This window comes from Anser brachyrhynchus (assembly GCF_964034855.1).
Source record: "Anser brachyrhynchus genome assembly, chromosome: 1".
NCBI lineage: Eukaryota > Metazoa > Chordata > Aves > Anseriformes > Anatidae > Anser > Anser brachyrhynchus.
Genome location: NC_137694.1, coordinates 23,359,290 through 23,387,283, shown reverse-complemented (window position 1 = coordinate 23,387,283; position 27,994 = coordinate 23,359,290). Strand labels below are relative to the sequence as shown.

The following is a 27,994-nucleotide window of genomic DNA, read 5'->3' as shown; positions in this document are numbered from 1 at the left end:
AAATATATGAAAATAGGATGATGGACTATCACACAAGTGTTCATGTCTCTGGGAGCTGTCACCTCACCTGGGGAGGATTCAGGCTTCAGTCCCTGTGGTCTGTGTTTCTGGATTGCAGAAACATTTGCTTTTCTTAGATGTCAAATAACTCCATGAACCATTCGCTTCTTGGAATCAGCCAAGATTTACTTTCTCAATATATTTAGAAAACTGTAAAATTACATGGGAAGAATCCATAGAATAATTTAATTTCTTTAATATTAGAATCTAGCAAGTTAAGCTTTTGTGTCATAAATTTGAAAGGAATAAGAATGTAGTTTGCACAAACCCTTCCAGGATGCTATATTACAAAGCATTTCACTTGTCTTAGTATGTGAATGAGGCCTGCATAGGCATAAAGCAGGCCTAGAGGACCTCAGAAATTTTCCTCCCATTTCATTTAGTCTGGATAAGGACAAACTAGGGCCTGATATATATGCACATACATATGCATATGGATATATATACACATGCATGTACACATACAGCTGTGAGCATGCATACGTGCATGAGTACCTAGTGTGTACCCTTTCCAAGACAATTAAAAAAAAAAAAAAAAAAAAAAAAAAACAAAGATTCCTGCTTTTCCTGTATACCTTCTTGATCTTCAAGTATATTCTCAAGAGACTCTAAAAAAGATTATTATTTTTTTTAATTTTCTATGGCACATTATAGTTTTTTGTTCGTTTGTTTTACACTGTAGACTGCTATAATAGAAAGTGTGAATGTCTCAAATTCCAGGAAAAACAAAAAAATGCAGTCATCAGGTGATCTATAGATAACTTGCTATTTTCTGTATTAAAGGACTAGAGAGAAAAAGGACAGGTTTTAGATGGATGTGGCAATTAGAATTTGCATTTCAGTCTATAAGTAAGCCACTTAGAAGTTAGCTGTAAGTGACAATCATTCTTTGTTGTTGTTGTTTTTGTTGTTATGAAATGAAAACTAGGAAGACTTTTTTTTTTCTTTTTTTTTTTTTTCATTTAATAAATTGGTATGCAACTAATCAAACCAGCCTCCCAACCCACAAACCAATAAAAGCAAGATACACTGGTAGAACTTCCTGCACAGCAGAAGTCTGACAATATCATTCTTGTGCACATAAATGTAAAGGGTTGATGTGCTTTGTTATGAGATGGAAGTTTCTGAAGGAAAGTAAGCATGAGTAATGACATTCCTCCTTCAAGCTACCACATTTATGAGATTAGACAGTTAAAAGTATGTTTGTGTAATTCTTCCTCCTCCTCTCTCTGGAAGGGCTATGCACATAAAATTGTTTGCTTGCATTTTGGTACATCATTTTTCTACAGAGAGCTTGAAATTTTCTTTGTTTTGCCCTTAGAGAATATTCATTGCCATTCTTGGCAGACAATTCTTGATGTGCAATTTTAAAATATTTTCAGATATTTAATACAGAGGAACAAGGATGATAAAGTTTATATCACTGCTGGTAGGCTTGACCAGCACTGTATAGTGCTTAGATTCCAAGTATTTTCACTTTATTCTGGGTACAGTGAAAACTTGACTATGAGTCTTAATGCTCTAGTAACATAAAGACTGTTAATATTTCTGCTTTTTTTCCCAAGAAGTTTTATAACTATATTGTTTTTGGCAGTAACAATTATATTTGAGCACAGATTGTCAGGAGAGTAATTTTGAAACAAAGCTACTACAGGAATAGTAACCAAAGACTGTATTACTACTGGATGTGAGGCAGAAAAATGACCTGCAAGATCATTTTCTTAGATAATTGCTCTTTGTTTGCAAGGATTCAGATATTCAAATTCTCGAACGTGGAGATGAAATGTATTATCTGAATAAGATGAAAATGTGTAATTTCTTCTAAATATTAATTAATATTTTCTAAATATTACAAATGCTGCATACAGTAGAAGCAAACCTTAGTCTTAGGAGTGTGTCCAAACCTATTTCTCCCTGAATTAGGTATTCTCTGTATAAGTCAGGCGTGCAGCCTGTGAAAACAAGTTCCATCCCCCTGACACCTTAAAAATTGTAATTTGGGTATCATCATGTATGGTTCTTCTCCACTTACCAATTCAGAAAAAAAAAATGTCTGAATCATCAGAACTGAGTGCTCATTAGATACCGTTAGCTGACAGTCATCTGACATTCAGCTCCATGCCATCCATTTCATTGATCACATGTAAACAGCCAAATCTAAGTCCATTCTCCACTGATCCAACCCAGCCTCTAAAGCTTAATCTAGCCCAGTTTTACTATGATCAGCAGAACTTTATCCATGAAATTCTTGTAGAAATTGTAGAAATGCCTTCTGATTTTCAGCATGAGGAATCCAAGTAAAGGCCTTGGTCAGCACCTTGCTCCTTGAAGAGGATCTGCTGGCCAGAACACAGGGCTCTGTTTTCCCTGTATCAAACTCAACACCATTTTATATCAGAAACTGCTACCTAAAAAGCCAGGATGACCCTTCTCATCTTTCCTCATTCTCTGAGTATCTTACATCCTTCAGGGCAGACAAATTCCAGCTGCAGAAACACACAACTTGGACAACATTTATAAACAATATTCAAGTTTGTACAAAGAATGGCTATCTGGAACAGGAGCTTCTAGAAAGTACGCTGATGAATTCAGATTTTTTTGTTTTCGCCAGGTTTCCTTTCCCTGCACATTGCTTACTTTTCCTCATCTTTTAAAGAACTTTTGCAACGAGTGATTCATTTCAATACTTCTGGAAAGTAGACAAAAAAGGGTCATTTGACACTTGAATTGAATTTTCAGGAGAGTGAGTATTTTTAAAAAATCTGCAGGTTGTTTAGCAAGTTGCAGTGAAGGGACATTTTGAAATATGATGTTCATGTCAATATACCAAGTGTAGACTGACAGTTCTGACATCACTAAAATTGTACAGCAGGTCCTGGAAACTGTTTTGGCAGAGATCTGCCACTCACATGCTGTAAAACAGGCATGAGGCTGATTTAGCCGGGCACCTGAGGATGCTCTACAAGAGAAGGGAAGCCCGTGGAGATAGCATAGCTGCAATCACTGTTCTGAATGCGGTGTTCAGAATATGTTCTGGGAAAAGATAAAATGCTGGCTTGCTCAGCCAGTTCCTGTTGCCATGACAACTCTGGAGAGTGGTAATTTAGATCAGCCTTAAGGCTACTCTACCAGCACTAGTGGAGGAAAAGACATAAGACCACTTAGAGCTGCTGGAGAAACCAGTGCTAATGATATGATGACTGTATGTATGTATGAAACTACTGTATCAACTAAATAAAATATTAAAGTTACCCTCATTTGTCTTCAGAAAGATGCCAGCAATTGTCAGTGCAAAAGTAGAGCATGAATCTCTAAGGACAGAGAGAGTTCGGGTAATTCCACTGAGCCAGACTTGCAGCATCCTGTAGAGTGTGTGCACACTGTCCACTGTCTTTCCTTTTTCTTCCTCCCTGGCCTTATCAGATGCTGCTGCATATCATGCCAGTGGTCTTCATAAGTGATTGCAGCAACAATGATGGGCTCCTAGGATTGAAGGTACCCTGTCCCCATGTCATCCCCTTTCCCTCTTCTATGAGGCACACTTCAGGCAGCTCTTTTGCCTCAGTTTTGCTGTCTGCGGCAACTGCTGGAGATGGATGACTGTGCTTTGTAGATGGCTCATAGATTTTTACAAGTGTAGAGAATTCACAGTTTTTTTTTTTTTTTTTTTTTTTTTTTCCGGTTCAAGTAATCCTCTTTTGATATGGAACAGCTTGTGCTGTTGAACCAGAATGCTTCTGTGTCATGTACCTCTGCCCCCATGTCCCTCTGTTTCCTGGCTTCTTTCTTTTTACAGCAGCCAGGTATAGTTGATTTCCATCCAGTGAACTAAGCCACTTTCACTCCAATCATAGTATGAAATACAAACAATGATCACTCATACTCTTAGCATATTCTTTTCTATGACATAAAATACACAAGCAGTAAGACTGGTTCACAGGTCAGGTGTAATGCATTCACAAATGCACCTTTAACACCTCAATGAGGAGAATACAATTGACAAGGCTGTGTAAACAAGAAGCATATCCAGAGTGTTAATGTAGGCCATTCTTTTCTTTTCTTTTAGCAAGAAAAGACTTTGGAGAACTGAACGCACAACATTTGTCTCATTATGCCTAGCATGCTGCTGCTTTGCCTTTTCACAATGGAAAGGTAACCTGCTGACACAGCTTGCCAAACTCCTGCCTCCCTCAGCGGAAATATAAGCCAGGCTGATGCAAATGGCCTATTGAATCGCATTTACTTGGCAGTCCTCCCACACACAAGATGAAGAGCAGCAACTTTGATTTGCAGGACCTTTTCTCATTTACTTTTGTACTGCAATATCTTTTGTTTGAGAAATAGATGCAGTCTGAACTGAGAATTTAAAATCTGTCCTGTGGTCCTGTAGGGGAAATCTTTTTCCTGCTGTTAGAGCTAACACTCCTCTAGTAAACAAGATATACAACCACACTCCTGATAGCGGTGGGTCTACTTGAATATTTGACAAAATCAAGTTCCCAGGTTCTTTCTAGTATATGGCTAAATCCTGAAGAACAAAAATTTGGTTTGGAAGAAACCAAAGGGTGTTCTCAAAATGTACATATTGCCATTGAGTGTATGTGTGTATATATTTATATTTATATTTATGTTTACCAAAGGGTTGAATTTGTGTAGGATACTTTGATGTCCTTAGGATTATTTTCCTTTTGAATTTATTCTTTAGGTTTGTTAAGAGTAAACAAACTAAAGAAAAATGACTGCAATTTGTTTTTAATTGGAGTTCAATTTTTAATTGTAGTATTTTTCAAACTTTTTAATTAAAATAATTTGACTTCCCTCCTAGTTAAAACTTGCTTTCAAAATTCCTTGCATTTTTACCTTTTTTTTTTTTTTTTTTTGTGTTTGTGTGGTAAGGAAGGAGATATGTAAAATCAAAAAACTATGATTCAGCTTCTGATTTTGGCCATCACTTCTTGGTCAAGAAGTGGAGTGGAAAAAGCCATATTTCTAGAATAATGTAGATATTTATGAGCTGCAAGGGATTGCATGGGAGATGTAGTCTTTCTTTCATCACACAGATAATTTAATCTTCCTTCTTATGTAAATCTAAAAAATTGGTGTAATGAATTCCTGCATAATATAATATGGGAGATAAGTTCTGCATTCTTGTAGCCCCTGCTTTGTTTCCAAATCACCCCCAGCAACAGTAGTATCAGAGCTCATGTTGGGACCCACAACGGCTACAGGAGCACAGACAAGCAGGGGCATTTCAAGAAGCACAGACCTAGCCTATGTTCAGGCACTTTCAGTGAACTCTGCAATGCAATTTCGGAGTATTTTTAGACTGTTTACTGTATTTCTCAGCCCCCTCACCACCCAAATAGGTGCTGCTCCTCACAAGGGCAATTGCTTCCCCTAGGCTGTGTTGATCAGTTCTTGTGCCTGCAGTGCTGCAATTAGAGTAACATCATTTTGATCCTGACTCTAAATGCAGTTTTACTGGAGACTGTAATCTTAACATTTTCCATACCAATTTCAATAAGGAGGTTAGAAAGCCTCTGTACCAAAGAGCCAAAAGCTTTAGTGCTACTTCGTTTCTCAGCGTTTCTCAAGATAGAATTGTCACTACAACTGCAGAGGGATTTGTCCTTACCCCAAACTCTCCCATTTCTCTTTGAAAAGGAAATATTACTGAGCACTAGCCAGCTTTCCTAGGAAGCTATTATCTTTCTGTCCTCTCTGTCTGCCTTGATCTGAGAATTTAGCCACAGAAACTCCAGACAGCAGCCAGCATCCCAGACTCACATAAGCACCATATCTACAACTTGTTTTTTTTAATGAGACGGAGGGAAGGACTCCCATCCCTCTCCTTTGATACTGATTTTCATTGGTGTACTCATCTTCACTAATTCATATCAGCCACCTTCTTCTCCCTCAGAGCCTGTCAGGGCCATACATTTTTAGGCTTTTGATTGTCAATTCAATTCTCACAGTTAGGCACAACTCAGTTAGGATCTCACCTCCAGTTCTTCAGCTGACTGGCATGTGTCATCCCCTGGCTCACCATCACAGCCAAACAGCCTTTTCTTCTGAGCCAACAAACTGCTATTTTTAACCAGCACTCAAATGTCAAAAAAGTAGCATTGCACCCAGTAGCTGCTGGACATATGCTGAAACATCGGGGCAATGGGGACCTTAAAATACCTACTGCAAAGCTCAGAGACATCATTAAATCTCTACTGCATTCCTTTCGAGACTTAAAACAACAACAACAACAACAACAACAAAACCCTAGTGTGTGCAGAACCAATAGCCTATACTTTTTTCAAATTGAAAAATCTAAGAATTGCTGCAGCTGCTATTCCTGACCTGACCAACCTATCTACTGCGAGCTGCTCAGAGTAAAGATTGCTTTGTCTAGCTTGGACTTTATCTTAAAGTGCCAGCATCTTACTCGGCTGGATTTGGACAGGCTGAGCTTCATGTGTGGGAATGTTAAAGATTTCTATGTAATAACTAAAGGAAAAATTAAATTAGGTGTTCACTTTAGAACATGAAAAATTCGAGCTGCAACAGAGGTTTTGGTGCAACAGGATTTCCAAACCTGGTCCCTTGAGAATACCATTGGTGTACAATTATATTTGCAGATCTCTGAAGCCTCCTTCAACCCAAGCTGTTGGATTGAAGAAGCAGATTTCAGAGGGGGGTGGCAGGTCAGACACCTGGGCAAGCCCATGTCTCTACCTTCCAGCAAGGTTTCTGCGACAGCAGGGCCCCAGTGGACAGACTCATCCCCTCCTGAGTATGAGGAGTTGCTAATTGCCAGTCTGACCACCTGTTCCCTGCACCCTGGGTCACAGGGCAGGCAGAGGTGACACTGCAGCACAGCGAGGCACAGAGCCTGCTTGTGTAGTCCTCCCTCAGTAACCTGGCAGTCCTGGGATCTCCCTCTGCCTTTTTGCAACTCCAAGTGGACATACTGCTTGCTAATTTATTTATACCAGCTCATTTGGTAAGGGGAGGTGACTGAACCATTAGTGACAACTATGTTAGAAGTCAACAGCTGTGGAAGAGTTTTACTGGCAGATTTGGGACACATGAGAGATCTCTTTGCAGGTAAGAAAACAGAGTTATTGCAGACATCTCAATTCTCCTCTTACAGTGACTATTGACATGAATTCTCTGTAGCAAAAAAATAAATAAATAAAATAACAATAAACATTTAAGATTAAGAAGTGATTATAAAGTTAGCACTATTTTGTAGATAGGCAGGATGCATTTCATTTTTGCATTCTCCCTTAAGATACTGCATTTATTGTTCTATTCTTCCTTTCTTTTTATAGAGGTCATTACAGACTTTTATCATCATCATTATTATTATAATTATTACTGTTACTTTTTTTCCCCCAGTTTTTCATTAGCTCCAGTATTAGAATCAGTATGAGAGGCCTCTAGAGTGATGCTAAGATACAACATATTTTCCTTTCTCTCTAGATACTGAAAACTTAATCTGACATGTTTTTCACACGGAAAGTAATCCTTTTTGGTTACTGGCATCCCAGCACTTTCCCATATTTTTGCTGTTTTATTTAATTTAAGGAAATCATTATTAATAAAAAGCCATTTTTGAAAAATTAAGGAATTGAGAATTAAAATCAATAATTTCATCATTACGCAGAAAGGTTCAGAGGAGATTTTGTTTCTTTGTTACATATAAGGAGTGAGTTACATTCATGAGATTGGGAGAAAGATACATGTCATGTTCTTTCAGACATAATAATTATGACTGTTCTTATGGCCCGATGACTGAGGTTTTCAGAAGCACAAAAAGCTTAGCTCTAAAAGACAGAGTGTTACAAATCTTTTCTTTCTGTAAAAAAAAAGAAAGACCTGAGTGTTTGGAAGAATTAAATTTCCATGTGTATCTCTGTCTTCTCATCCCAACTATCTAATATCTTGTTTTTTTCCCCCCAAAATACTGTTATTTATCACTATTTTTACTTCTCATACCTTGTGGTACATCATCAAAACTGCACACTTGGAACTATTATGAGAGTGCTTCCTTCTTTGGCTTGGATTGTTGCTTGCCTGAGTGCCCTGAGTCAGGTCATGGGAACAAGAAGATGTCATTAGTAGAGTACAAAACCTACAAGCTGTATCTAAACTGTTCTCAAGGACCCTGATTTAAAGACTCCAGTTAAGTTAACTCCAGTTAAGTCCACAGTAATGCAACTAGTTTGGTAACATGGAAAGCAACTTATTTTCAAGCTTTGGATAAATTCTTTCTTCTTTCTCTTTTTATCTTTCTCTTTCTTTCTCACTAGAACATACTCCTTGTGTGGTTCTACAAGGCCTGCCTTCGTTACTACTCTCACGGTATTTGATTTTTTTTTGATCCTGATCCCTACTCTTCCATCTGTGTTTTGTACTTTCCATTCTCTCTGTTATATGAAACAGTTGGGCAAGTAGTTTCCTCTTCCTTGAGATGTGTATTTAAAATCTCCTTAACTTAATAGGTATCTCAGTGTTTATTTCTATGAAGAGTGCATTCCCTGTGTGACTGAGTTCTTTTACCTGAATTAGGTTGGAAAAAGGGTCAGGTTCAAAAATTAACCATCTAAAAATAGTGAAGTATGCAAGGATATCTATAAAATAATGAAGAACATACTAATATGCCCATTTATGAATATAGAAGAAGATGACAAAGAAACGGTCTTACACTGGTGGGAGATGAAATGACTCCCACCAGTTATATTGCACGTGTATTGTCCAGAAAGTGTTTAAAGATTTGTTAGGTGAAGTTGAAGGAAAAGATTAAGATCAGTGAACCGAGGAAAAAAAATATAGAAAAAAAAAGGAAAAGGAGGGAGATCAGAGGTTAGGTTGTTCAGAAGCACGTGCCTATTGGGACAGAATTTCAAGCAAATTCCTAGCTCTGTATAAGCTTGAAGAATTTAATCACTTCAAAATTAAGATTCTTCAGATCTTTGCAGGTTTGGATAGATAGAGTTGGTCTTTATATGTCAATAACACTTAACTTTTTTTTTTTTTTTTAACATTTTGGGTCATCTTCCTTCACTGTAAAGATCAGAACTGATATAGCGGAATGAGCGTAGAACAAGGAAAATTGAACACTTTTATAAAAGGCAAGGGATATTAATTTAAATTCATGTGAACCCAAAAGGAATTTCTGTTTATCAGTTTGTATAATATACCTTTTACTCTTCTGAAAGATAATTGCCTTAAAATGTGTGAATACCAGAGAAGCATGATCATGGTGAGCCTGTTAAAGGCCAAATCTTTCAAAGGCATGTAGATACATAATAGACACTCAGTATATATATTGAATCTACGTATCTTCATATAACATTCTGACCTATCATTGTCTTCAAGAGGAATCAGGCCCAAAGAGAAGTCAATAGTTTTATTCCCTAACTCACTAAACTCTGCAGGAAAGAGTTTAGTTGGTGTTTACCTACATATATCAGGAAAACTCATAATAATGAAAGCATTTCAAATATCTGACATCTCTTAATTTACCATTTCCATTTTTAGTCTAGAAGCACTGTAATAAAGACTAATAGATAAATAATAAATACAGTCCAGAGCAGCTTGGAATCAAGTAAGAAGACAGAAGACTTCTCTCCATTGTGTTGAGTCTTATGTTTTCATTTTCGAATCTTACTCTGTGCAAGGGAAATGATATTGTGCTAGGGAAATGAACTAGAATTATGTTACTGATGCTAGTCCTGCATACTTTGATAATTAGCAATAAATCAGCTACCCCAATAATGATTCTATGAATAGATAATGTGCTTTATCTCTTTTAGAAATAAAAGTTACAGTAGAAGTCTTTAAGATGGTTTACCATTTGTTAGATGATCTTTGAACTTCCTATTTGAGCAAATACAACATTCGTTTTTTGTAGAAGTTTGAATATGAAATCATCTGGGAAAATATGATACTATTTCACACCTTTAGTTTTGCTGGAATAAATGCCTTCCCCCACAACTGTTTTTGAACATAGAATATTAATGTTGGAAATAAGACAATAACATTCAGAAGTGAACTTAATATCTGAGCTTAGTTGAAAGCCAATTTAAATGGTTAAATCTTTTTCTTCTTTAGGTTGTCTTAGACTTTATGCTTCATCTTTGTCTTTTAGTCAGCTTCATCACTGATCATGCATTGTGCTCTATGTGAGTGAATTACTGAGCACAGCCAGACTTTATCATAATCAAGATTTACACAAGGCTTTTCTCCAGCTGTTCTTCAGCACATTTAACATGCTATGATTGGGGCATACAGCTCAGAATACACAGACATTGACCAATATTATATTTTAACACTGTCCATATATTCTGTTTGAAATATCCTGATTGCATTTTTCAAGATATTAGGACTTCAAGTCAAGCCAAAAGGGTATGATGGGAGGAACATAACAGGAAAGAAAAAAATGCTAACATGCTGTTTACAAAATGCTGCCTTCTTTCTCTGAGACTGCAAAAAATATTTTGTTTTTTTTTTTTTTTCCATGTGGGGGGCTGCTGATATTTTTGAAATGACCGAGCATTTTACTATCATTGGAAGACCTGTCCTACCAAACTAACTCTATCCTGCTACCGGAGACTTAACTGCAATGTGGAAGACTGCTTTCATTACTTACTTCAAGATTTGACTTGCCATCTTCATCACTCCTCAGAATTTATTAATGAATGAGCTCAAAGGATGTGGACTTTGGTCTATGTCTTATAAGACACACTTGTATGTCTTATACATACCCACACTATATCTCCATTAGAAGATACTTCTAGAGCCTTTAGAGCCTAGTGTATAGGGAATTTGTGAAGTGGTAAATAGAAATTAAAATCCCAAGTTTTAGGAAAACTTCATGGCAACCTAAGCCTCACTGTAGACATTCAAATTTTAGAGCCAACACTATAAATTGGTAACAAAAAAATCACTGGATTTATCCTCCCTTCATCTTAGTTCTGATGTTATTAAGCAAAAATCTCTGGCTAGATCTTTGCATATCAGATATCTTCTGAGTTCTGTTCCCCATCATGCAAAAAATCAGAGATGAATTCCATAATCTATGTATTTCACTCAACTGACGATTGCCAGAAGGCAAGACAATTGCTGGTTACATGTCTAATTTCTTTCAGTCTTTCTCTAACTATCCATTTTTTAAGTAAGGCAATAAGCTCAATGGCCCTTTGCATTGAAATAATGTGAAGATTTTATTGCTGTTTTAAGGTACCTGAAAATGCTACATTGAATAGAAATTTACCTTAAGTAGTGAAAAGCTTTTCAGAAGTAACTGGTGCATTCTGAGTTGAAGACCTGTTTCAACAAATAAACTATTTTCTAGCAAAAAGGCAAATGTCAGTAAGAAAAGTTAGCTAGCTCCTGTAAGAAAATTATCTGTGTATACTCTAGCTACAAGCCTCTTTCCTTCTCCTCTAGATTTATTTTGATGAGACAGTCTCATAATAAGCAAGGAGTCCAGACTTTATTGATTTTTATAAGTGTAAACCAGAATGGCTATTCCATTAAAGTCAATAGATCTGTATGTAAAGGATTACAGAACACACCACAGTGTGTCTTAGTTTTGCTGAAAGTCTCATTCTGGTCTTTTCTGGTATAGGCTGCAGTCCACTGGTCTTTAGAAGAGGTTTCAAGAGACCCTTAATGTTTTGAGGCATTTCCATTTTGAATGAATGGTATAAACCTGCAGGTATAAACCTGCAGCTGCTAATTTCAATCTGAAAAAAGTGGGCTTCTATAAGCAATGAAGCAGGGCTATCTGTTCCTCCTCTTTTGTGAACATTTGTAAGAAAACTGGACAGAAGGAAGGAGAAAAAACTTCTGAGCAGAACCAGCGTACAGTGATTTTGAGAAGCACCAACCTATTCAGTCTTTTCTTCCTAAAACAAGTATGAGAAATATTGCCAAGAACATAAATTAGTTTTATAATATATGAGTTTCCCACAGGATAGTCACCTTAGTAAGCAATGAGTTTAGAAAGTCACCACAGCAATGGCTATGCAATCAGGTAAATTTTATCTCATGTGGAGCACTATACAAGCAGTAATTAATCACACTGCTTCTAAGTGATGATATGCTTTAAAATCTTCATTTTATAAGTGGGATCAAGGAAATAAGGAATGAAAGGTTAAGTGATTTAAGTAAAGCCATGTAAAGGTTTAATGTCAAAGAAAGATTTAAAATTCCAGTAATCTCTTGCACTCTTTTTTACTTATTTCTTCTAACAGACTTTGAACTGTCTTGTATCACAGTTGTAGATAGTTCTCTCTCTCCAATGATTTGTATAAATGCATTTGCACTCTGTCCCTCAGATCAAAGGAATCTTCCTTCTCTGTGTCCCTCTACCCTCAAAAATCAAAGTGGACAAAAAATCTTCATTCAGGGCAAGCCATAATTTCTAGAGGATAAGTAGCATTATTCCTTGGTTCTTCCTGGTTCAGTGTTTCTACCTCTCTCTAAGATTCCTGTCCAGTTCTTTGCTGTTAGCATCGATGAAATAAGGCAATTTTTCCTAACTGGTGTGCAAGAAACAGGGTTTTGCTCTTACATAAAGGTAACAATTAAAATGAAGCCCAAATTAACATGTTAACTGTGGTGGTTTAACCCAGCAGGCAGCTAAGTACCACACAGTGATTCACTCACACCCCAACGGTGGGATGGGGGAGAGAACTGAAAAGTGCAAGAACTCATGGGTTGAGATAAAGATAGTTAAATGAGTGGGGGAAAAAAGAGAAAAAAAAAGTTAGGGAAAGAAAATAAACAACAACAACAACAACAAAAAATAAATAAATTGCTCACCTTTTTCTGGCTGATGCCCATCCCGTCCCCAAGCAGTGGCAGCACTCCCCTAGCAACTCCCCTGATTTTATTGTTCAGCATGAGGCCATAAGGTATGGGACACCCCTTTGGCCAGTCTGGGTCAGCTGTCCTGGTCCTGTCCCCTCCCAATTTGTGCTCCTCTAGTCTCCTTGCTGGCAGGGCAGCATGAGAATCTGAAAAGTTGCAAGCACTGCTCTGCAACAGTTAAAACATTGTTGTGTTATCACCACTACTTTCATCAAAAATCCAATACAGCACCATACCAGCTACTAGGGAGAAAAATTAACTCTATCCCAGCTGCAACCAGGACATTAGCCTTCCTTACTTTTCCTTAAATTTTATATCTCTGTATTGTTCCTTACATTTCTTAAAGCCATATTTTCACATAATTATTTTCCATGGTTCTTCCTAGCACTCCCAATAATAACACTCAAACTCCCTCCCTCACAAATGTGAAGGATAAAATTTCTTGTTAGGACTATATCTTGAATTCTCTGCAAGTCCTTTTAAATAATTTTATGTAATTGTTGATTTGCTTTTTGTGTGTGTGTGTGTGTGTGCGCGCGCGCCTGGTCATTATTTAGATCATTACTGCTGTGTTTGTTGAAGAGGGCAAGGAAATAACAGAGTCAGATATTTGTTGCTTGGCATTTCTTTGTGATGACAAAAGAATATGAACAAAGTCCTATCTTACTCAGTATGGTAACAATAAAGACCAGGAAACAGTATCTTTCTTTGTTCAGGAATCAAAATCTTCTTGCAGACAGTTTGTGACCCAGGGAGTTTTATCTCTGCATCCTGTAAGATCTACATTATCTCATGTCGCTTTGGTTTTCTCTGAGCTTTCTGATAGTCACTTGTTTAGATTCATCAGCAGTAGTCACAGCCCCTCTCTTCAGTCTGTAAGTTGAGTTTCTTCTTTCTCAGATATTTCCAAGCAGCACAAACAGATATTCAAGATATAGTGTCACCCAGATTTTCAGTTATTTAAATTCTCAGGGAGGCATTAACAGATTGTTTCGTCAGATCTAGATGGAAGATTGCTAGAAGCTTGTCTGCTTTAACAAGCTCTGTGTTTCTTACAGATCAAAGGCATTTTTACTAGCACAAATGCTTCCAGTACAATTATGGATTTTCCCAATTAATATTTTTATGTGAATCCCTCCAAAATTCCTAAGAATAGGAAGTTCAGGGACTGCTGTGTTATTTTTCAAGATTATGAGATACTATTACTCACATTCAGTGAAACAAGACATACAAAAATGATATTCTGAAAAGTAAAAAAAAATTTAAAAATCTCTCTTTCTTAGCACTATGCTAATTTTTGTTTGGCAATCTTTTTTTCCTGTTCTTTAGCCAAAGAAAATAATGGGGAAAGATTCTTATATTGTTGAAAAAAGCACTTGAATTTGACTTTAATGAGGGTATGCAATTAAACAAGAAATTAGCAAATATGGATTCATTCAGCTCGTTGATTTTAGCAATTTCACTGATGTCTTTGGAAGAAAGAAGGCACTGTTACTAGATTTCAATGCATAGATTTCCCTCAAACAGCTGCATATGAGCTTTCATATTCACCAACAAATTTATATTCACATATTTTACAGTTCTGTGGGTTGATTGGTTAATAGCAGATTTAGCCACAATAAAACATGTATGAAAGGATTATAAGCTATGAATGGAATGTGGTTTCAGGAAAAAGAAAAAGGTAAGATATCCTGCCTGGAACACTTACAAATTAAAAACAAGAATGCAGCAATCCTGTCCATCTAACCGTAGCATGTCATTTCTCCATAGACCATGGAGGGCTTCCGTGGAGCGGTGAGGGCAAGATGCCTTTTTCCATGCCAAAGGGAAAAGAACAGGCTCATAATGCCATTGATGCTGTCTCCTACAAGATAAATGTTCCTGCATTTTGGATGTGGGAACTTGGCCTGATAGATCTTTCCGATGCTGTATTTTCAGTTTGGGTAGATTTAATCTAGCCTTGATTTTTTGATCTAAGTCCACTGTGCAAACTAGTTTCGTTTGCATTGCTCATTGTAGAGTGTGTCTGTACAGTTGAACAATGGGCTATATAGGGACTTCTCCCCACAATTAGGTGACATAAATTAGTGAAGCTAGCATTATGGCAGTGTTTTATAGAGCACTTAGAATGTGTTGATTCTCAGCTCAGGCTGGCTTAAGTATCACTTAAGCACATTTTCAGAAGAATAAAGGCTGAGTGAATAACATCATGATTTATATCTTAGGTGTAAAATAACTAGTCTGATGCATTGTATTACAGGCCTGCAGCACTATTACAGAGACAAACTTTTAGGCTCTCTGCTGCATTCACGGTATCTAAACGATCCTGCATTTTGAGGTGAAACTAAAAATGCTGTTTCTGTCTCCCATTCATCCTATATTTTAATGTTTTCTCCAATAATATTCTCTATACTTACACTTTTCTCCTTCACTCTAAGTTTTATGACTTACCATATAAAAAACAGTCATAAAATTAGATGCTTTTATAACAAAAGCAGCCAGAACTCCTCAGCAATCTAATGCCAGCAAACACTTAATGCGTTAAGAAGAAATAATATTTCCTTTTACCTTGAATACGTTTAGCTCATACTTGAGGATGATGACCAGCTCTTGTACTCACCTGATTTTCATGACAATACTCTTTCAAATGCATGATTTTTTTCCCTGAAGTTCTTACAGCTGGCCCAGGACTGCTCCCCTCAAAACCAGCTGATACTTTGGCAGTGACCCAAACGAGGTAACTTAGTGACCTCAATTTTGAGACTAGCCAAAAGTCTTAGATATAATTTTCTTGTTGTATACAACAGGTTCAAAATTCATATTTTCTTCATTTTGAAAATGTTCATTTATATATTACTTGTCATAATATCAGAGTGAAAGCTTTTATTTCTGATAAGCTGCTCTCTTAATATGAAACAGCATTGCTTTGGTTGCCTAGTAACAAAGAAAAGAGAAAAATGTTGAAAAGTAGAACTTTGGAGCCAGTAAAATGAACAACAATATTTACATCAACAGAGTAAGAGAAGCCTTGCTATCATGGTGACAAGTGCAAGTTTATCACAGTAGCACATTTACAATGTTTACTGTTTGAAATGTTGGCTAAATCTAAATGAAAATCTTAACTTGTCTGTGTCTACACATGTCACAGGAGGAGAAAGATGCAATGTTTGGTCTTCTCTATTGCAGTGGCCCATTAAATTTTCTTCACAACACTGTGAATATTCCAAAACCAGTTCATTTTGTTTTTTCTAGTGTTCGTTATGAAAGTCGACTACTATATCTTTGCTTTGTAGTCTGTGACATACTTATATTTTTATTGTAACCGTTACAGATTTGTTCTGTAAGGAAAATATTTTTTCTGTAAGGAAATGCATTTTTTTTTGTTAGTGTTACACAGTACACTAAATCATTGCACATATATGCAATACATTTTTCACCAGATTGTTACAGAATCTCAATAATTCAATATAATTCACAAAAATAGCAGTTCACTTTAGGACATTGATAAGCATTTATAAGCATTTAAGCATCTGTTTGGATAATGAACATTCCCAGACTTATTATTGATATTTTATATAATCATAGTTGAGATAAAATCCTTGCTATTTGCCTGGCCGCAAAATGCACAATTTTCAACACCCACATACATTCACTAAACCTGACAGCTCCTCTCTAACAAATCACGTCTGATGATTGTCTGCAGTGCAAACAGTAAAATGACAAAACAATAATCACACAACACCTTTACCCCCTCTGGGGACAAGGTCTGCCCTAGTATCCCAGACACAATCCTGTACATAGATGCAAGTAGACAAGCCCTTCAGGTTAACAAGATGCCTCAAAGACGCATTTTGCAGCAAGCAGGTATAATCACAGAATGAGAAGAGATGGTTTAATATTGTGAAACAAATGTGATTTTTAGGGCTAGCAATAGGACGATATTTTAAAGTGAATTTGAAAGGTAACATCTCTGCAAAACATATAGTCAACAACTGCAGAAAATGACTGATTTAAGATTCTCCAGTTTCAAGAGAAAAGAATGAGTGTTGGTAAGGAACAGCAAACAAATTAGGATACCCTTTCATAAAAAGGAACATATTTTTTCTTGCAGAGATAATAAGCTTAGCACTTAAGAGATGTTGCTATGATAATGATAATATTTCAAAGTCATGTACAGTTAATAACATATAGGTAGGTAAGAGAGGAAGAAAGAGATAAAAAGAACACATGTAGAAGGCCAAAGTGGTTGCTGTCCCTGGGGGTGTTTAAGGAAAGGTTGGACGTGGTGCTTAAGGACATGGTTTAGTGGGTGATACTGGTGGTAGGGGGACAGTTGGACCAGATGATTTTGGAAGTCTTGTCCAACCTTAACGATTCTATGATCCGATGATTCTATACATATGTGTGTTTGTATTCATAATGTACAGACAGGACTGTGAGGAAGAGGGACAGGTGACGCAGGCAATGCACAAAGGACATGACTGAGATACAAGATAAAAATAAAGTGAAAAAAATCCCTCACCGCCTCATTAACAGTTAACACTGAACAACTAGAAAAGAATGACATTTCATCAGAACATAGCAAATATAGTCCACTGAAAAAAGTAAATACTCTTTGCATTTTTTTTAATTTTATTTTAGAGACAAAATGTTCTTCTGTGTATTCTCTGATGAATCAGACATACAGTATTCTAAAAGTGCTTCACATTGGCAGGGAGGCCTGTTGAAGGACAATGGTATTCAAGACCATTCTTAGTGAATAACAGCCTCCAAATATGTTACAGTTACAGCTAGGCAGATTATTATTATTATTATTATTAACAATATAGAGTTTCCTACAGAAATGGTGATTTGTCAGAATCTGAAGCTTTTATTTATTTATATATTTGTTTTCACAGGAAAATGTCAATTTTCATTAAAACTTAGCTGGGAGAGGTTTGTCAACTCAGGAACAGATTTTCTGATAATTCTGTGCTAAAGTCACTTAAATGACCTAAGGGATTTCTGCTGTGTTATTTCCACTGCGCCCTGTTCAGTCTTCAGGCCTTGAGCACAGGTTGTGGCTCTGCACTCCAGCATGAGGGTGATGACAACTTAGGATGCTCCACTTATCATCATCCTGTGTCCTTTTATTGCCATGATGTCACTGTTTTCAGAACATGACCTGGGTTTAGATTTAAAACATTTCCATTTTTTTGGCAGGTTCTTCTTCAGCTGAAGCAGCCCTGAGCCCATTCACAGCTATGCAGGTACAGTTGCAAAGAAGGTGCTTTGTGAGGAGGGCTTGGAAACAGGTGGATGCCCACCATCAAGCCAATACTGCTGCTGAACCTTTTGCATCAGAAAAGCACAACCTGAATATATGTAGCTGTATATATTATCTCCTACATATATATGGATTGGTCATTAAATTGTAATGTATAACTAACATGATAGTTGAATTAAAATCTGCACATCAGCATTATAATGGGCAGTAAAATTTTATGTCAAATTGACAAGCTTAGAAATTGTTTTTGTTTCATTATTTGTTTGTGATATTTGTCCTGCTAGTAGAACAGCTGCACAGGGAATAAAAGTATGTGGCACTTCAGGTCAGTTTTTGTGTGTGCTGAATTTCAATCATTTGTGGTATGGTGTGCTCAATACAAGGCCTAAGACATTCTTTTTAGCAGATTGTTTTTCCCTGTTTGCTAGTTGATTTAGTCAGCTAGATTTGCAAAACATAATATGCGTCCGTTTCCTTGTAAGATACACAAATCACAGGACCCAGAGTGGCCAAATACTCTGTGTTTTCTTTAAATAGTCCATTACAGGGACATTAACCTCTAAAATCCAAACTGCATGGGTAAAAACACTTAAAACTTTTATGTCTTTCTGGATAGGAGTCTGACCTAACTCCTGATTTCTACAGTAATATTCTTTTTTCCCCTTATATTCAATGAAAAGACTTGGGTTTGATTCAAAGGAATAAATGAAATTTACATGATTAAACTGAGATCAGGTTGAGAGGTATCACACCATAAGGGGGGCTATTTGTGGAAAGCTTAGCTATAGTGGAGGGGATCCTCTATCCCTTTAAATTTTTCTGCATAAGGAGTAGCCTTTCCATGTTTTTGTTCTCAGCAGGGCAGTGATGATGATATCTAGAGTAGTAATTTGTGGCCTTGCATATTTCCAATATTTTTTCAAGATTTGGAGGTTTGCTGAAATATAATGAGTTCATGTTACAGAATCATTGTGTGAAGCTGTAAGCAACGTTCCACTGCCAAAGAGCTGTGAAAAAGGTATAAAAACACATTGTAGGTCATACCAGAGAGTTAAAAATTCCAAGGGAGAAGAAACTTCTGTTTTTTCTTCAAACTGTACAGATTATTAGTAAGAATTCCATGGTACACTGGTTAACAGTATGTCGTCTCCATAGAGAGGTACTTATTAGTCTAAGAACATATTTTTGAATGTATGGATGATTTTATATGCCACTAACAGTGGCTAAATAGAAAGTAATGAATAAATAAGTAGTTGATTTAAAAAAAAAAAAAAGAGCGCACTAAGAAAGTATTCCTGCTAAGGTCAAAAAAAGCATTAAAAGTAAAAAGGTTTTCTGATATGCTTTTACTTTCTTTTAGATGAACTTAAACTGTTGTGCAGTTGTGCTTTGTCACAAACCCTGCATTCCCAGCTTCTGAAGTGTGCAGATGAAGGGACCTGACACTTGATGCCATTTCTCAGACAAGATGAAAACTAGAAAAGAATACTACTGTGCACCCATCTTGACTTCCGAGATGAAGTCCAAATATGGTCAGTATGCGTACCCAAATTGCTGGGTATTAACTAGAAACCCATTTTTCTAAGACTATTTCACCTCCTTGCAGTCTCTCACCTATATTGCAGAGGCACCTTTGTTTTCATCCTTGTCTTCCACCATACATAATAGACACCTATAACAAAAGGGTGTGTAGGTCAGAAATAATTTAAAGCAATTCATTAATTATTACAGCAGGTAGTATAAAAAATACTTATTTCACAGCTTGACTTGATTTCTCTGTAAAAAAAGGACGAGAATATTCTCCAAGAAGTCTCAGCTGAAGACCATCTGTACACTGTTTCTGTAGATGATGTCTTAATTCCCAGTCCCATAATCAAAACTCTTTTGTTGCTGAATAAGCAAAAAAAAACCCCAAAAGACAAAAAACATTTGCCTGAAGAAACACATAATTTATTTTTTCTCACCTGGGTATATGTCACACTTTCGACTATTTATACTTATATTTTTGGACATTTATATGTGAATTTAAAAGAGCAAAATCATCAAGAAATCTATATTATTAGTCAGTGGTGAATAAATAGTAGTGAGGTCCTGTTACTTATGCTAACTATCCAGATAGGGCTTGGCTGATATTCTAATAACAATGTATAATATTTATTACAGTCATATCTGTGAAGTGCTTAGCATGCCACCAGTCATTTATTGATAGCCTATCAACTATTTATGAAAGTGGAATTAATGAAAACTGTATTATATCATGTGTGAACTGATTTTAAAGACAGCTAATTGCATGACTAGAGTCTTTTGTCTCCGGAAAACTTTTTATTCTGCTATTCCTTTGAGGGGTAAGCTATTTCCCTTCTTTTTCTAGTTTATCATCACAGTGAGATACTAGTAGTCAGAAGGTAAATGACAAGAAAATTGCCAATGAACCAGTTAAACAGTAACATCAATAAATCAAATTCATATTTCTCTTTTCTTTTGTCTTCATGCATTTATTCTTAAAACATAAACATTTGTGGTGTGCTTTGGGAAGTAATTGGTTTAACAGCAGATACATGAATTATAGACAACACAAAATGGCTTTGTAAATACCTTTATTTGAAGTACAGTTAGCATAAATGCTTTCAAAAGGAAAGTTGGAATTATTCTCTGAAGGGAGGATATAGTTTCTTTCATAAGAGAATTTAATAAATTGTGCTTTGTTGGCACTTGGCAATTGCCAAGACAGGAAAGGCAGGCTAAACAAATACTGTCATTTCAAGTGTTAGTACTCCCAGTGCAGTAAGAGCTTGCAGAGAAAAAGAAAAAAAAAAGTCCATTTAAGGATGTCATACCAAACTTTATAAGAAATCCTCTAGGACTGCAATTAATGCCCTGTGAGTTCAGGAACAAAGACATAATTTCACAAGGAATTTTCAAAAGTTGTCATGAAAATGTATTCTATAGAAGTCTTGAATACCGTGTTGTAAGAGTACATGAAGTCTCAAACAATTCCCTAGACTGTGCTTTTAAGTAAGGTAATAGTCTCTGCCTGTGTCTTTCACTTACATCAATGCCCCTGAATGAGCATCTTGTTCTGGTTAATTCTTCATTCCACCTGACCATCTGGGCTTTTTGTTTCCTCTATGCAGAAAGTCGTTGTACTCAATGATAATCAATCATAATTGCTAATTAAGGTGAATGATGAAAACATATTTCTCACTGGGTGTGAGTATTCTGTTAGAAGCATGTTGCAAGAGGCAGTAGTGAATCCTTTTGAATCCCCAAGTGAATTGTTGTATTCAAAAAGACTGGAAATTAATTTTTTATTTAGTCTTTATATGGAAACATTTGCGATAAACATCATTGAAGAGAGATTGTGTCTGTGTTTCTACTGCCTTTGATAAGAACAGGCTGGCTGGTATAAAAGTCTAAAAGAGGCTGCTGAATCACATACATATTCTGTGATATTTATAAACCAAAACAATAATGTATGCTAGGAGCTGAGGCTTGAGAGTTCAATTTGGTCAGTGCTGGTACAATGATCAGGCAGTCACTCTCTGGATAGTGCAGGAGAAGGGAGTACAAAGATGTTGCTGAATCACTGTTGACAGAACTCCTTAAAAATGTGCATGGACTTTCTGTTGTGTTTTTTAACCCGGCAGGCAGCTAAGCACCACACAGCCATTAATTCACTCACTCCCCCCAGTGGGATGGGGAACTGGGAAAATAGGTAAAGCTTGTGGGTTGAGATAAAGACAGTTTATTAGGACAGAAAAGGAAGGGAATAATAATAATATAATAATAATAATAATAATAATCTTAGAATAATGTAATATTGTCAAAAAACAAGTGATATACAACGCAATCACTCATCACCTGCTGATGGATATCCAGTCTGTCCCTGAAAAGTAGCAGCCCCCATCTTTCCCCTCTCCCCCATCCCCACAGTTTTTTTGTTCAAAATGATCCCGTATGGTATGGTATACCCCGTCGGCCAGTCTGGGCCAGCTGTCCTGGCTGTGTCCCCTCCCAGCTCCTTGTGCACCCTCAGCCTCCTCGCTGTCAGGGCAGCATGAGAAGCTGAAAAGTCGGCTCTGTGTAAGCACTGCTCTGCAACAACTAAAACATTGGTGTGTTATCAGAATTATACTCATCCTAAATCCAAAACACAGCACCATACCAGCTTCTACAAAGAAAATTAACTCTATCTGAGCCAAAACCAGGACAATATCCACCCCTTGTCCAACTTGTATCAGATTTCTCATTGACCATTGTGCTGAAGCAAAGATCTAAGTGTCCTTCAGGGGTATCAAACATGAGTGAAGCAGTGCATAGGTCTGATGCAGTGCCTTCCCCAGGAGTTGAATTCTTGCATAGCAAACCCAGTCTTGCATGATCCCAAATGATAATATCACCTCTGCAGAAGCCCATAGATTAAACTGGATTCTTTAGAAATACCAGAAACTGCTCATACATGCTAGCAAGTCTGAGAATTTTGTGCATCTGGATATCTTTCTATTTTTCTTTTATTTTCTCCATACTCAATCTTTTATCACTAGCAAACATCTTTCTGCTCACTTCCCACCAGGAACAAAGTTTCCTAGCAGTAAAAAATCATGGAATTTTCTTCTGCTCACATTTTGGGAGTTAACTCTTTCATTTGTACTATCTCCCCTTCTGCCTGGCAGCCTCATTAGCAGAGAAGAGGAGAAGCTTTCTTTGTTGTTCTGTCTGCTTTCTGTGATTCATTTCCACCATACTGCACAGTCCAGGGGAGGTGTTAGTAATTAGGGATGCTAATGGACACAATTCCACTTAATTTCATTCATATTTGTTTAATGAATTGTGTATGAATTTGTTGAATCCCTTCTGAGATGGCTGAAGGTATCTGCCTCCTGTGGCAATAAACTCCAGGAGTTTATTAACCACACTAAACTCTGTGTACGGTTTGTTTTAAAAAGAACATCTACTGGAATGCATCATCGCTCTAATATTTCATTATTTGGTAAACAAGAACACTGCATTGATGTCATAGCCTCTCAGGGTGCATCTGGGGCACCAGGAGTTACCAGTCCCCTTGGGCTCCCCATGGGATCCAAGTAGCAGGTCATGCTAGGGAGCAGCTAGGGGCAGCCCCAGACTTCATTGTTAGGTGAGTCTATGGTGAGGGGCAGATGGCCCCAGTCTGGGCTGAAATGTGGTTCTGGGCCATGGGCAGGACCTGGGGAGGCCCAGGAGAGACAGGGTAGGGTCATTTTGGACACTTGTGTCCTAAGGGCCCTGACATGCCCTACCTTTGGGAAGCTTTATGTTCTTTACATTTCAAAGAAGTGCTTAAGATTACCCTTAATGCTTTTTAGGGTTAAAATTTTTAATTTAAATGTAAATAAGATTGTGAATATTGTTGGGTTAATTAGGTAGACCTAATCCCTATTTTCGTAGAGAATTACGATCTTCGATCAATGCATTTGTATCAAAGCAATGTTAATGACAAATTGTGGTAAAACTTTTTTTTTTTTTAATAATTTTAAGCAAAATTTATGGTGCAATAGAATGAGTACTTTGATATTTGCTGATATTTACTTATGCATCTCAGGCTGGTTCCCCTGTATAACAGAATAGAAAGATATTTCTGATTGTATTTTATGTTAGTATGATAATAGTTGGGCATCTTCAAATGAGACAGTAAAGTGAACAAACCTTCATATAGTTATATTTCATTGCTCAAGGCTGACACTCCTGAAATAACCTTGTTAAAGTTAATGAGACAATTCTACATTTAAAGGAGTGAAATCTGGCCTTATGTACTTCATGTAAAGCTGAATGAACAAAAGTCAGCTGCATTTTGACAGCTAACCTTGTACTTCTGGCTGATATAGGTTGTTAAGACCTTTAGACTTAATTCTCCAAACTCAGATGTGCCACACAGATACCTGTGATAACCTAAGACACTGTTTGAAAATCCTTGTAATACCCTACTTCAGCCAAAAATGAAGCAACAGTGGGTCCCAGTAAAATGGGATCTTAAATGAACCTCAATGAGCAATCATCTATTCATTAAAATAGGAAAAGTGAGTGTAAAATCAGGAAAAATTGGAGAAGACCTCCACCAATTGTGAGACATAAGTTATTTGACTTTTGCCTCCTGTCCTCTTCTCCCCTCCTTTGAGTAAGTTCTTGGCTATCTCTCTTCTGTGTGTTGTAAGTTTCACTTCTTAAAATTTATGTAATACAGACAGAAGAATTCATCATATGCAAAGATGATACCAATTTTTTTGCCAGTTCTTCATCTGATAAATTGAAAAACAATACCAATTATTACTCACTAGCTTTTCTTAGCAAATAGCAAAAACAAAACAAAACAAAACAACAACAACAACAAAAACAGTCCTTTGTTTATATGTCTCAGTTCATTCAGTTTGCTTGTAGAAATCTTTTGTGGTCTTGCTATTGTGTGCACTGTGTTCAGTGGAAGTAGGAAAGATGTTGTTTAAGAAGGATTGATTATTTCCAATTAGACTTCTGAAATCTTTAGCATTGCCAGTTTGAAAGTATATTACCCATACTGAAGTCAGCAATAACAAAGGGAAAAGGATTACAAAGTATTGTTTAGTGATTTACATTTTTTAGCTTTTATATCTAAAATATAAATAATAAATACAACATAGAATATAAATATTAACCTATTCAGATATGAACCAGAGATATAGATCTCTACCACAATAAAGTTTATATAATATTGTATCCTTCTGCAGCACACACACAAATATATATATATATACATATATATATATATATCATTAATACCTGCTCATGTATGTGATGGCACTGAAAGCATAGCAGGAAAGCCCCAATTGTCATTAGTGGTCCACAATTGTCATTAGTGGTCCACAATTGTCATTAGTGGTCCAAGAACATACAAAATTTCCTTTTTTTTTTTTTCCTGTTTGCCAAGCAGTTTTGATATATACGACAATTTTTCCTTTTGTCATGAAAATAGCAGACTGATAGTCCTCAACACATCTTTTCAGATTATAATATTTTTTCTGTTCAGTGACTGAATTGGCTATTTTTTTTTGGTCAATAGAATTGTCATTTTTTTTATATTGCTTCTTACTTGTCTGTTGTGCTCTCAGTCTGCATTGTCACAAGATGATATGATAGAAACTCAGTATAACAATTCCTTGTAATCGCAGTAAAAATCTCAACAGTGTGGGTTTACCTCAGTCAAATGATATCAGTTCAATGCAAATTTTTATTTTATTTTATTTTATTTTATTTTCTGTGAAGGTCTAAATTGATTTAAGCAAACATTTGCTACTCTGTGTTGTGATTAATTTCTTTCTTGTCATGCAATCCTGTGGTGGAACACCAGGAGAGCTGTTAGGGAAAAAAAAAAAAAAGACCATGAACACCATAGATACAACTAAAATTTCAGAATAGTTGAGGTTGGACAGATCTCTACAGGTCATTTTGCCCAACATTCTTGCTCAGAGGATCACCTAGAGCACGTTGCTCAGGACCATGTGCAGACAGTTATTGAATCTCAAAGAACAGAGACTCCACAACCTCTCTGAGCAATCCAGTCTCTTTCAATGCTCAATTACACTTACAGGAGAAAAAAAAAAAAGGGGGGGGGGGGTCCTTAAATTCAGACAGAAACTTCTTTTTCAATTTGTTTCCATTACCTCTTGTCCTGTCACTGGGCACCACTGAAAACAGCCCATCTCTGTCTTCATTGCATGCTTCCTTCAGTATACTTGTATACATTCAGACACTTCCCATCCCCAAACCTTTGCCTCTCCAGGATAAAACAGTCCCTGTTCTCTCAGCCCTTCCGTATACATGAGATGCTCCAGCTCGTCAGTCATCTTCATGTCCCTTTGCTGGACTCTCTCCAGTAGGTTCACATCTCCATTGTACTGGGGAGCCTATAACTGGACACAGTACTCCAGGTGTGGTATCACCAGTGCAGAGGAGAGAGTAAGGCTCACCACTCTTGAACTGTTGGCAATACTCCTCTTAATTCAGCCCAAGGTACCTTAGTCTTCTTTGTGTTAAGGGCACATTGCTGGCTTATGTTCAGCTTGGTGCCCACAATGACTCCCAGATGTTTTTGACAAAGCTGATTTCCAGCTGATTTCCATCTGGTCTCCAGCATGTACATGGGGTTGTTCCTCCCCAGCTGCAGGACTTTGAACTTCCCCTTGCTTAACTTCACAAAGTCACTATCAGACCATTCCTTCAGCATGTTAATGTCCCTCTGGATGGCAGCATGACCCTCTGGTATATCAGCCATTCCTCCCAGTTTTATGTTGTAGACAAACTTGCTGAGGGTACATTCTGCCCTATCATCCAGATCATTAAGGAAGATGTTAAACAAGACCGGACCCAGTATAGAACCCTGCAGTACATCACTAGTTACTGTCTTCCATCATGGCTCATCCATTCAGCCAGTTTTCAATCCACTTTACTGTCTGCTCACTCAGTCCATACTTCATCAGTTTGTCTAAGGGGACGTTATGTGAGACAGTGTCAAAAGCCTTACTGAGGTCAAAGTAGACAATATACACTGCTCTTCTCTCATCTACCAAACCAGTCATTTCACTGGAGAAGCTTATCAAATTGGTCAAGAATGACTTCCCCTTGTTGAATCCATGCTGACTTATTCCAGAAGATTTTCTTGTCCTTCATGTTCCAGGAAATGGTTTCAAGATTAGCTGCTCCATCACCTTCCCAGGGTCTGAGGTGAGGTTGACTGGCTTGTAGTTCCCTGGGTCCTCTTTCTTGCCCTGTTTGTAAACAGGAATGACATTTGCTTCCCTATGGTCTTCAGGCACTTCTCCCAGTTACCATGATCTTTCCAAGGTGATCAAGAGTGTCATTAAAATGACATCAACCAGCTACCTCAGCATGCACAGGAGCATGTCATGAGGTTTCATGGATCTATGTCAGTTTGCTCATATATTCTCTAATCTAATCATCTTCCACCTTCCAAGTAAGTCTTCCTTGCTTTGACTTTCCTTACCACTTTTCTCTATACTTGGACAGTGTCTCTGCATTTCTCCCAAGGTACTTGTCCCTGCTTTCAACTTCTATGCTTTTTTTTTTAAATGTTTGAATTTCGCCAGGAGATCTTTCTTTACCCATACCTATCTCCTGTCATCTTCACTTGACTTCCTGCTCATTGGGATGGACCAGTCTTGGACCTCCAGAGGGTGTTTCCAGACACTTTCCTTTTCTTTCTTTATAATTTCCTGTACCATGGTGAATCTCTTCTTTGACTATTTCAGTCCCTGTCTGCTTTCCCCTGTCACCACCCAACATGGATACCATTCAAATACCCGAATTTTCTGCAGATTTTGAGATATTTTGGATATGTGGAGGTGTTTATATCAGAAACATTTATTTTGGTGGGATGAGAGCTCACTGCTCTCAGTATCATTACAATTCTTTTTTAATTTTACTTTTATTTTTGTTTTATTTTTATGCAAACCTAAAGCTTAAGTCATGTTTCCTCCAAGTCTCGAGTTTTATTTGAATTCTACCTGTGTATATTGATTCATAGTTACTGTATGTCAGTGTACCTTGTCAAGGCTAGCGAAGTGCAATCAGTCCTTGACAATACCTTCTTCCACTTTAAAGATCTAATTTTATGACAGGATTTTTTTTAACTCTATGTGATTCCTCCAGTGATTTTGGTCAAATTTTTGCTGTTCCCCTAGGAAGCTGTGCAATACTGAATATACTAGTACATTGGTGACATTCTCCCTAGATGATGTGGTAATGCGCGCTTACTTACGAAGT

At 37.0% G+C, this 27,994-nt stretch overlaps 1 protein-coding gene and 1 long non-coding RNA gene across 3 annotated transcripts in view; one reads left to right on the top strand and one right to left on the bottom strand.

The window, feature by feature from the left end:
- POT1 (protection of telomeres 1) overlaps positions 1-12,980 on the bottom strand; it is a 137,784-nt gene extending 124,804 nt beyond the window's left edge. The window contains exon 1 of the mRNA XM_080575734.1: positions 12,889-12,980. The gene's annotated coding sequence lies outside the window, so the exon portion shown is untranslated. The remainder of the gene's footprint in view (positions 1-12,888) is intronic.
- Positions 4-27,994, top strand: part of LOC308187605 — a 141,406-nt gene continuing 113,415 nt past the window's right edge. For both annotated transcript variants that reach the window (XR_013944818.1, XR_013944819.1), the window contains exons 1-3: positions 4-7,158; positions 18,139-18,185; positions 19,563-19,734. This is a non-coding gene — a long non-coding RNA (uncharacterized lncRNA). The remainder of the gene's footprint in view (positions 7,159-18,138; positions 18,186-19,562; positions 19,735-27,994) is intronic.